The sequence below is a fragment of the Galeopterus variegatus genome, unplaced genomic scaffold (genome assembly GCF_000696425.1).
Source record: "Galeopterus variegatus unplaced genomic scaffold, G_variegatus-3.0.2 Scaffold817, whole genome shotgun sequence".
Classification (NCBI taxonomy): domain Eukaryota; kingdom Metazoa; phylum Chordata; class Mammalia; order Dermoptera; family Cynocephalidae; genus Galeopterus; species Galeopterus variegatus.
Window position 1 is genome coordinate 265,556 of NW_007726928.1, and position 9,667 is coordinate 275,222.

Genomic DNA, 9,667 nt, shown 5'->3' on the forward strand with positions numbered 1-9,667 from the left:
CCCGGAGTAGGCGCGGGGCGGGCAGGGGAGTGCGGGGAAGGACGGCCGGGGCCCGGCTAAGGACGCAGCCCCGGCTCCGCACGCAGGTCCGGGGGGCCGAGGGCAGCCGCCCCTCCTCCAGGGCGAGGGCCGAGGCGGCCCCACTCCCCACCCCCTCGAGCCGCCCCCGCCTTTTGTATTTCCCACTGTTTCTGAAGCTTCCAGCTCGCCCCTCCCGCGGGGGAGCCCCTCTGCGGGGCTGAGCATTGCACCTATTTTGTGGAGAGGACTAGCAGTACGACCCTTATCTGGTCCCCACCCTGCCCCTGGGAGGGAAGGCGGCGGGGGTCACGCCCTGCCCCGGGGAAAGTTGACAATCCTTAGGGGGGAGGGGGAGGGGGAGGGCTGACCTACGGAAAGGAACGCAGAGGGGCACCTGGCACCCCTAGGTCTTCCAGCTCCTCCTCCCGCCTCCCCAGCCCCGCCCGGCCGCCCTCCCGTCAAGTCTTCCTCCCAAGGAGAGGCTCGGCCAGGGGCTGTCCTTTCGCTCGGAAGCCGCTTATCCCTACCCCTACCCTATGGATAGGTCCTTGCAGGTGAGCACCGAACACTTTAAAAGACGTGTCCTCCCAGAGCCCCTGATGGGCAAAGTGCAGCCTGATGGAAGTTTGACTTCTGGAGGGCGGCATCCATAAACCCTTAGAGAGGATTACAGATGGGTTTGGTGGCACAATCTGGTCTAGAGCTGTCTCCAGCTCAGTCCTTCCGGGGTCTGCCACCCTGGGTCTGCGGGAGACTAGGAGCTCTGCTGGGGAGGTGAGGCGGGACAGAGGAGTCAGGCTTGTGGAAGGAAGGGACTTGCCTTTCCTCCTCAGGAGGTAGCTGGGAGCCGGGAGGCTGCCCTGGAGTTTTCCTAGTCCTGTTTATTGGTGCTAATTTCGCCCAGCTTCCTAATCAGCGGGCTGCACCCAGCGACGGGAAGAAGGTGGGTCTGGCTTCTTGGAAGAGGCAGCTATTGCTAGAGGTTTGGACTTGCAGGGGGGAAGGTGGGAGCACAGATTAGTCCCCAGCCTGGACCCCCTCCAGGAATGCCCCTAAGCTTATCTGAACCTGACAGTGGTGGGGTGGAGTGGCGAAATGCCCCACCTGCCAACCCTTTTTCTCCCACTGCCCTCTCACTACCAAAGGCAGGAAGTGCGGTTTCACTCCAGCTCCTTGTCCCCACCCCAAGCCCAGCCTAGAAAGAAAACACACCCCCAGAGCCCCCACACCGTCCCTCCAGTGCCAGTCCTGCATTAAGTCCTAAGTGCCTGTGAGGTCTTCCAGGGGCTGCCAGGGAGGACGGGGGCAGGACAGGGTGGGGGGACAGGGAGAGGCCTTTACGTCACTCTCAAACACCCCATCCCTGTCAGGTCCTGACCCTGGCTGAGGCCGCACATTCTGTGTGTCACTCCCGGGTCTGGGAGGTGAGCAGAATCAATCTCCAGGGATGACAAATTCTCCCTTCACGGCCCCCATGAATAAGAGGGAGAAATTCCCAAACATATCCTTTTTTGCTCTATAACTTAGAGAGAGCAGGAAACTGGCAAGAAGCAGAAACCAGTGAGTGCACTCCCAGCCCAATCAAACATGCAGCCCCCTCCCAGCCAACCCCCCACTCAGGACTGCTGAGACCACTGAGCAATAACCAGGCCCAGTCTGGGGTTTTCAGTTCCTGGGATTCAGATAGCTGAGGTGGGTCACTTTGGGACAGACAGTGCTCTCCGGTCTAACTTGGGCCACAATGGTGGGCTGGGATCCTTGCTCTGCCTGCCCTGCCTCTACCCCGTACCAGCCCCTGTGGTTGTGCCTGTGCCATCTCTCCCCTCTCAAGTGTGCATGACTCCCTGTGCCCCTATTCTTTCACCCTCCCATTAAGAAACTGTGTGGGGAGGTGCCCAGAAGACTGTGGGAAGGAGGGAAAGGGTCTCTTTCCAGAGGAGCCCGCACAGACCCTCATCTCCCACAGCCACACTTTTGGGATGAACAGGGTGACTTTGTTATGTCGATTCTTCTACAGAGATGGTGAAGTACACTATCGGCCCACCCACCCATCCTCTCACTAAAAGCCATAGCTAAGTCCACCTGGCCTCCCCACCCCCCCAGCTCTATAGCAATAGCCCTCTTCCCCCTCCCCTCCTGGGTATCCAGGGTGTTCAGTTGGGGACCCCCACCACACCTCGGCCCCAGGGATCCTCAGGTGACCTGCCTGCCTTTCCCCAAGTGACTCCCTCAGCACCTCCCAACTCCTGTTCCTCTTCCAGCACCCAGAGATAATGACATTTAATTGTTTCATGGGGTGCTTGGAGATTCCCCAGATGAAAGGTTCCAAGTGCTGGGGTAGCTGACTTGCTGACTCACAGATGAGGTGTTGGGGGTGCCTGGGAAAGGAAACAAGGCAGCCCTCCCCCCAGCAAGCTGGGGTAGCAGCCAAGCCAGATACAGGGTTCCAGTTTTAACAGAAATTCCTCTTCCCCCACTCTCTCCTGGAAATAATGGAATAGAGCCTTCCCTCCACCCACCTGCTGTGGGTTTGGAACAGAAGCATCGGTGCAGCAGAATGGGACCGGGAGCTGCAGGGGCCTGCTCTTGGTCTCAGAGACCCCAAACTCTTCAGCCTCAGGGCCTGGGAGAGGCCCCGCTCTCAGCTTTTGGGTCCCCCTCCCTGGGCCTGGCTTGAGGAACCCACCTGGCCAAAGGATAACCTCCCTTCCCTAACCCCTGGAATGTCTGGATGGCTAGTAAGGGAAAGGATTGTTTCTTCTCCCCTCTTTGCTGCAGGAATCCCCACTGTGGGAGGAGTAGTGTTGACATGGCCAGTCAGGGTCCCTAGGTGGAGCTCCTGCCACACCCCAAGTGTGGACAGACCCAGGGAGGAGAGCTGCAGGTGGGAACCCCTACCTGTTCTGTAAGCCAGCGGGCAGTGGGCAACGCAGGTGCAGCTCCATACCCCTGCCCACCACGTCCTACCCACAGTGACCTGCAGTTTGGGGGCAGCAGGACAGCATCCTCCCTGGTGGAGAGGAAGAGGATGCGGAGAGCCAAGAGTCTCTAAGCACCGACTCATTGATGTGCCAGCCTTGACCAGGGACGGGGATGTGCAGGGCTTCAAGACTGCCTGGCAGGAGCCCTGGGGGCAGGGCAGAGGGATCCTGCTCCAAATCCTCTGTTGGCTGTGCTTTTTAATCCAATGCTTTTCAGAGTGTATTTACTCACCCACAGAAATAGAGCCTTGTGCTTTAGGGGTGACTGTCATATGCCTTATTCTTAATAAAATATCTGAAAAACCTGCAAGTCAGATCTCTTCCTGTGGGCACTCTGTCCCACCTCACCTCTGTTCCCACAGGTCAGGAAAGAGGAGATAGAAGAGCGGTTCGGAAGTCAGCCAGTGGGTAGAGTCAGAAGCTGTGACTCTGGGGTCCCTTCAGTAGATATTCCTCCGATAACGCATAAAGTGCTCATCTGAGGTGTCCTAGCCCTCCCATCTTTCCATGTCATCCCAATGCAAATGAGCAATGAGATTTAGATCAGAAGCTCCTGCCTAGGGTTAGGAGGGATAGATTGGAAGGGCCCCGTGCCTGGTACTGCCCATTGTCCTGACCCAGAAAGAATCTGGCCATGCTGGCTCCCCATCCCCATCTGATCCAGCTGCAAGAAGCCCAGCATCCCAGAGATGAGGCCTATGCTTACCCTCCCGTAATGAGGGTTACCCTGGGACTGCAGCTTTAGGAGCTCAGCACATCCAGCACCCAAAAGAATTCAAGCCAGAAAAGTAAATAAATAATAAAAGACGAAACAGAATTCAAGCCACTACATTTTCAGTGTCGGTCTATGTTGTGGATGACTCAGAAAGCAGCTTTGTGTTCTAAGGATGCAGGGGCATTTTGACTTTGCCTGCAACCCTTCTGATAACAGGTCTTATTTCTTTCCTTTTGGGGAACTGCCCTCTCCCCATCTCAGTCCATGTGTTGAGGGGGCTGACTCCAACCATGTGACCCAGGTAAAATAGGCCGTACTGACTGGGTTGAAAATAAGCATGTGACTCAGTCTGAGCCAATCAGGGTCAATCTTAGGACTTGCTGGAACCATTCATTCAACACCCTATGTTAGGTGCTAGGGATATAACAGTGAACAAAACAGGACTATTAAGGAAAAACCCTTGGGTGGCTAAAATGACAGAATATCAGCTTGGAGGTCTGGTAGGCCATTTGCCACTTCCTGAGTATGAAGCTACCACAAAAAAAGGAGAACCAGGAGAGGAGATGATTCCTGATAACTAAGTTACCTGGATCTAGCTATGCCTGAAGCCCACATACCCCTACCCTTTTCTGTTACATGGAGCAATAAATCTCTTCCCCCTCCTGCACTTTTTAAGTAGTTTAGTTTTTTTTTTTAAGTAGTTTAAGTTTTTAAGTAGTCAGCATTAATTTCTGTGTTTGGGCTTTTTTTTTTTTTTTTTCTACTTTTTTTTTTGTTTTTTTTTTTTTTTCTACTTTTTTTTTTGTTTTTTTTTTTTTTTCTACTTTTTTTTTTGTTTTTTTTTTTTTTTTTCCTACTTTTTATTTTGTTTGTACTTTTTTTGGTGGCTGGCTGGTAAGGGGATTTGAACCCATGACCTTGGTGACATAACACTGTGCTCTAACCAACTGAGCTAACTGGCCAGCCCTTTACTTTTTATTTCGAATGGAATTCCTTGCTCCAGCCTCTGGGACTCAGGTTTGGGCCCAGGGTGGACTAGGACCAGGACCTGTAGCAAGCCCAGGAAGTATGGCCTAGGTCTCTGCTTGTTCCTGGCCTTTTATCTCCTGGGACAGCTAAGGGAGGGAAGGCCCAGCCCCAGATAAACATCTGCCAAGACTCTTGGGTCCCATGTACATTTTGGGAAAAGGGGAAAGAGGAGAAAAGATTGGCATTAGGGTTCCCCACACAGACCACTGGGGATGCTTGGCTGAGCCCAGCCCAGAGTCACAAGTGGGGGCAGAGATGCAGAACACAGCACTTTCAGAAGTCATCTATGCAACCCCCTCATTTTATAGTTGTGAAGACTGAGGCCTAGGGCATTTCCCTGGCTGTCATCCCTTTCTTCCTGTCAGTTCTGCTCACACAGGTTTGGGGTTGAGAGAGGTGGAGCATTTCCTCTCTTATGGGTTCCCAGAGTCAGGCCAGGGAGGTAGGGAACTCCCTCCTGTAATCTAGCGGGTTGGGGTTCCTCCCCCACTGCTTCATCCCCTGGGGAACTCTGAAAAGGAGGGGTAAGTAGGAATGCCCAGCTGAGTGGGTGTAGCCATCATAACAATAATTAGGGAGGTGGGAGGCTTTGAGCAGGCTAATTATGCAGGCTATGTCTTAGTCTACATAAGCTTTCCTTCCTACTTAGCATCTTTACACTAGGTCCCTGAAGATGGGGAAACTGAGGTGCTCAGAAATGCAACTCAAGCAGCCCTGAGGATGGGGGTTGTACAACAGGAGGCTGCAAAGGATCACTGAAGACAAATTGCAGATTCTTTTTTTTTTCACTTTAAATATACACAATTTTTATTTGTCAATTATACCTCGATAAAGCTTGAGAAATTAACATGGTGAATTTCATGTTATGCATATTTTCCCATAACAAATTGCAGATTCTAAGGCTGCCGGGACTGGTTAGTCACTAGGACCATGGACAGACTGGTCACCAGCCCCAGTGATGACCAGTAGGCACTCATAGACACTGACCATGAGGAAGGCAGGGAGAGGTGCCTCTGCTGGGCATCCTGTGTGGGCTCAGGCTGGTGGGTTGCTGCCAGGCACTATGGCAGTGATCTGAAGCTCTAGCTTCAAGGGTGGAAGCATACAGCACACAAAGGGAATGCCTGCAAGTAAAGCCCAGATAGTATAAACAACTGGGACAGGGGTGGCAGGGCGAGGGCGGGGTGGGGCGGTGTGTGTGGCAAAGGTGAAACTCTGGGCTGCCAGTAATGCTCCCCCCCAGCATCCTGTGGAGCCCTCAAAAGGACCGCTTGGCACTCCATATACCTGGATCATCCACTCAACCAACAAATGTGCATTAAGCACCTACCATACATTCAGCTCTGGTAAGATGCTACGGATACCCAGGTAAGTAAGGTAGGGTCCTTGCTTTCAAGAACTCCTCAGGCTAGCAGCTGGACTCTTCACCTGACAACCAGGCATCCCAGTTTAGCTGAGACAGTCTCACTGTATGCCTGTTGTCACAGTGTCATTATTAATAGTGTCCACTTTCACTCTCAAAAATGTCTTGGTTTGGATGATAAATTACATGGTCACCTTAGCCATAGCACAATGTTATAGACAATGGTGGAAATAGTTGGAGAAAGTGGGAGAAGCTGCTGTTATGACTAAGATGAAGGGGCTGGCTGGTTTGGCTGGTTAGCTAAGCTGGTTAGAGCATGGTGCTGATAACTCCAAGGTCCAGGGTTCCATCCCCGAACCAGCCAGCTGCCCGTCCCCAAAAAGACTATGATGAAAGAGATTGGTAGAGGCAATGTGAAAGCAATAATCAGTCTGTTTAATATGTGATCAGAGTTCAGACCACCACACTATAGAGAAGGTGGTCAGAGGATGATGCTTTTTGTGTGTCTGTCTCCCCATCCCCATTTGCTGTCCCCTGTGCTAAAACTGAGATATCCTTATTCTGGTTATGACTGGCATTGACAGCATGGAGGGGACTTCCTGGACTAGGTACAATTCTCCAAAATCCTTGAGTTTCATGGATACGAACTAAGTACTCATCAGTCCCATCAGGAGATTGGCTAAAAGAATTATGGTACAATCACATAATGGAATATTATCCAGCATAAAATGGAACAAGAAAGCTCTTTGTATACTGATATGGAACAATCTCCAGAATATATTGTTAAATAAAAAAAAAAAATCAGGGTAAAGAAAAGCAGGTTCAGTATGCTGTACATTTGTGTAACAAAAGGGGAAAGAGTGTAGGTATAAATAAATACTTTATATGCAAAGAATACCTCTAGAAGGACATAAAAGAATTGGTAGCCTTGCTTAGTTAGCTGAGGGCCCATGAGAGACTTTTCTTTTTTTTTTTTTTAAAGAAGATGACCGGTAAGGGGATCTCAACCCTTGGCTTGGTGTTGTCAGCACCACGCTCAGCCATTGAGCAAACCAGCCATCCCTATATAGGATCCGAACCCGTGGCCTTGGTGTTATCAGCACCGCACTCTACCGAGTGAGCCACGGGCTGGCCTCCATGAGAGACTTTTCACTGTAGACCCTATTGTACTATTGGAGTTTGAACCTGTGAATGTATTACCTATTTAAAATTCTAAATAATGACTAGTCTAAAATAAATAAATTAGTTAATTAGATTAAAATATTTTAAAATAATCAAGGGTTCAGATCACTGTTCCAGCCAGCTGCCAAAAATAAAATAAAATAAAATTAAATTAAAAATGAATGTTTGCTTGATACAGAACCTTAAAAAATAAAATAATCCCTGTAGTGGCCAGCCACACACACACACACACACACACACACACACAAGAATAAAATAAAATAATAAAATAGGGCTGTTGGGTTAGCTCAGCTGGTTAGAGCGTGACCTTGTAACACCAAGGTCAAAGGTTCAGGTCCCCATACCAGCCAGTCGCCAAAAAATAAAATAAAATAAAGATAAAATTTTAACAATAAATGAATGAATAAATTCCCAGAGTCCCTTCTGTGTCTGCCCATATGATTCCTCTGACTTGCTCATTAAAATCCTTCTCATGCTTCAAAACTCAGTTCAGAGCAGACTCTTTCCAGAATCCCTTCCTTACTACTTCCCCTGAACACTCAGAACAGCCTTGTTTAAGGCCCTGATTCTGCAGCCTTGGATGTGAAGTTACTGTGTGCATCTCACCATCCACCGGATTGAAACTTTCCTGGCAGGGACTGGGCCTGGTTCATCTTTGATCTTCCTGTGGCACTGAGCTCTTGCAATCTGTGCTGGAAAGACTGAGTGAGGGCTGGCCAGTTAGCTCAGCTGGTTAGAGCAAGGTGTTATAACAGTAAAGTCAAGGGCAAAAAAAAATAAAAAGAGTGAGTGAATCACGAGCTGAGTGTTTTACCCTTTCTGAAGTGTTTTAATGACCACCATCACCTCCCAACAGCTAGGTGAGGATAGATAGATAAGGAGTTTTATCTGACAGAGAAAGCATCTGAGATTCAGTGGGGTGAGAGTCAAATGATTTGCTCAAGGTCACAAAAAGAGACAAGTTTCCCGGATAGAGATTTCTGATCCAATTCAGTGTCAGGTTCATGCACCACCTGCCTGCCTGCCTGCCTTCCATGTACACCCAGTAGTCAGGTCTTGCTCTTATTTCTAACCTTCCTCTGCAACAGTCTTAACTCATCTCCCCCTAGTCCAACTCAGTCCTCCTTACCCCTGATACAGCCAGAGGGAGCTTTTTTTTTTTGGTGGCGAAAGGGAACTCTGAACCTTGGTGTTACAAGGCCAGCTGAGCTAACTAGCCAGCCTGAGAGGGAGCTTTCTGCTAGATGAATCTTATCACTTCGCACCTCCCTTCTGTTTAAGTGCTCATAGTCTTTCACTGGCTCCCCTTCTCACCATCTACACTCCAGGACAAAGTCTACGTTCCTCTGCAATTTGTAGAAAGCCCTGGGTAGCCGCCTCCCCTCCCCCCACCTCTGCAACTTCAGCTTCCCAATTCCCTTTAGATCCTGGCAGATGTCAGCAGTACTCCTTAAATGCTTCACAAGGGCTTCCTGGGCCTGTTCATGAAAGACCCATCCCACTTTGCCTGCCTGTTGAACTTCAACTCGCTGGCAAGACCTAGTTCAAATGTCACCTCTGCAGCATTCTCTGACGTCACTCCTCAGTCCCCACCAAGCCCCAAACAACTGAAAAGTGTCCAGGCTGTAGATTTAGTCTGACCCAGCTTTACGTCTTACTCTCTGCCTGACCTTGGTCTCAGCTTCCTCCCCTGTGAAATGGAGCCTGGAAGTGAGGACTCACGTGGTGGGAGGTATTGGGCTCAGGACAAAGTTTGGTGGGTCCATTTGTGACACTTCATCCCCATTAGCCAAACTGGTGATCATGCCCTAGGCTGCCCTCTACTCCTCCTCAACAATTCAGACGCACCCCAGCCCCACTCCTTTAGAGGGAAAAAGCGCGCTTGGTGACGCGGGCGCTGAGGATCACACTAACACTGCAGATTAGACATTACACGGTCATCTGGCTGATTTGCAATAGGAAGCAGAGTCACTGGGAGAAGGGAGGGTTAGCAATGGCAGTCCTAGACGTGTCTCCCAAGGTCACGGCTCCCGCCCGACAGGCAGTGAACTGCAGAGACGTCACCTTGAAGCCCCGCCCCTCCAGGGAGCCGAACCCTCTTTCTCCGTGGAATCAGTGTACGTTGCCTTTAAGGCGTTCGGCAAAGTCACCGCGTCAGCGGACGGGCAAAGAGGAGCGATGAGTTTTGTTCCTTGCGAGCCGCCGTGGGCAGGGCCGGGCACAAGGGCGGGGTAGGGGAGCGGCGGTGGGTCAAAGGTTACAGCGCGCACCACGTGGGCCGGTGACTCCGTCCTTCCCGCAGCGGCCGCGGCGCGCAGGGCACTTGGGTTAGTGGAGCGGCGGGCGGCGCGGACAGCCGAGGCGGACGCCCGCTCC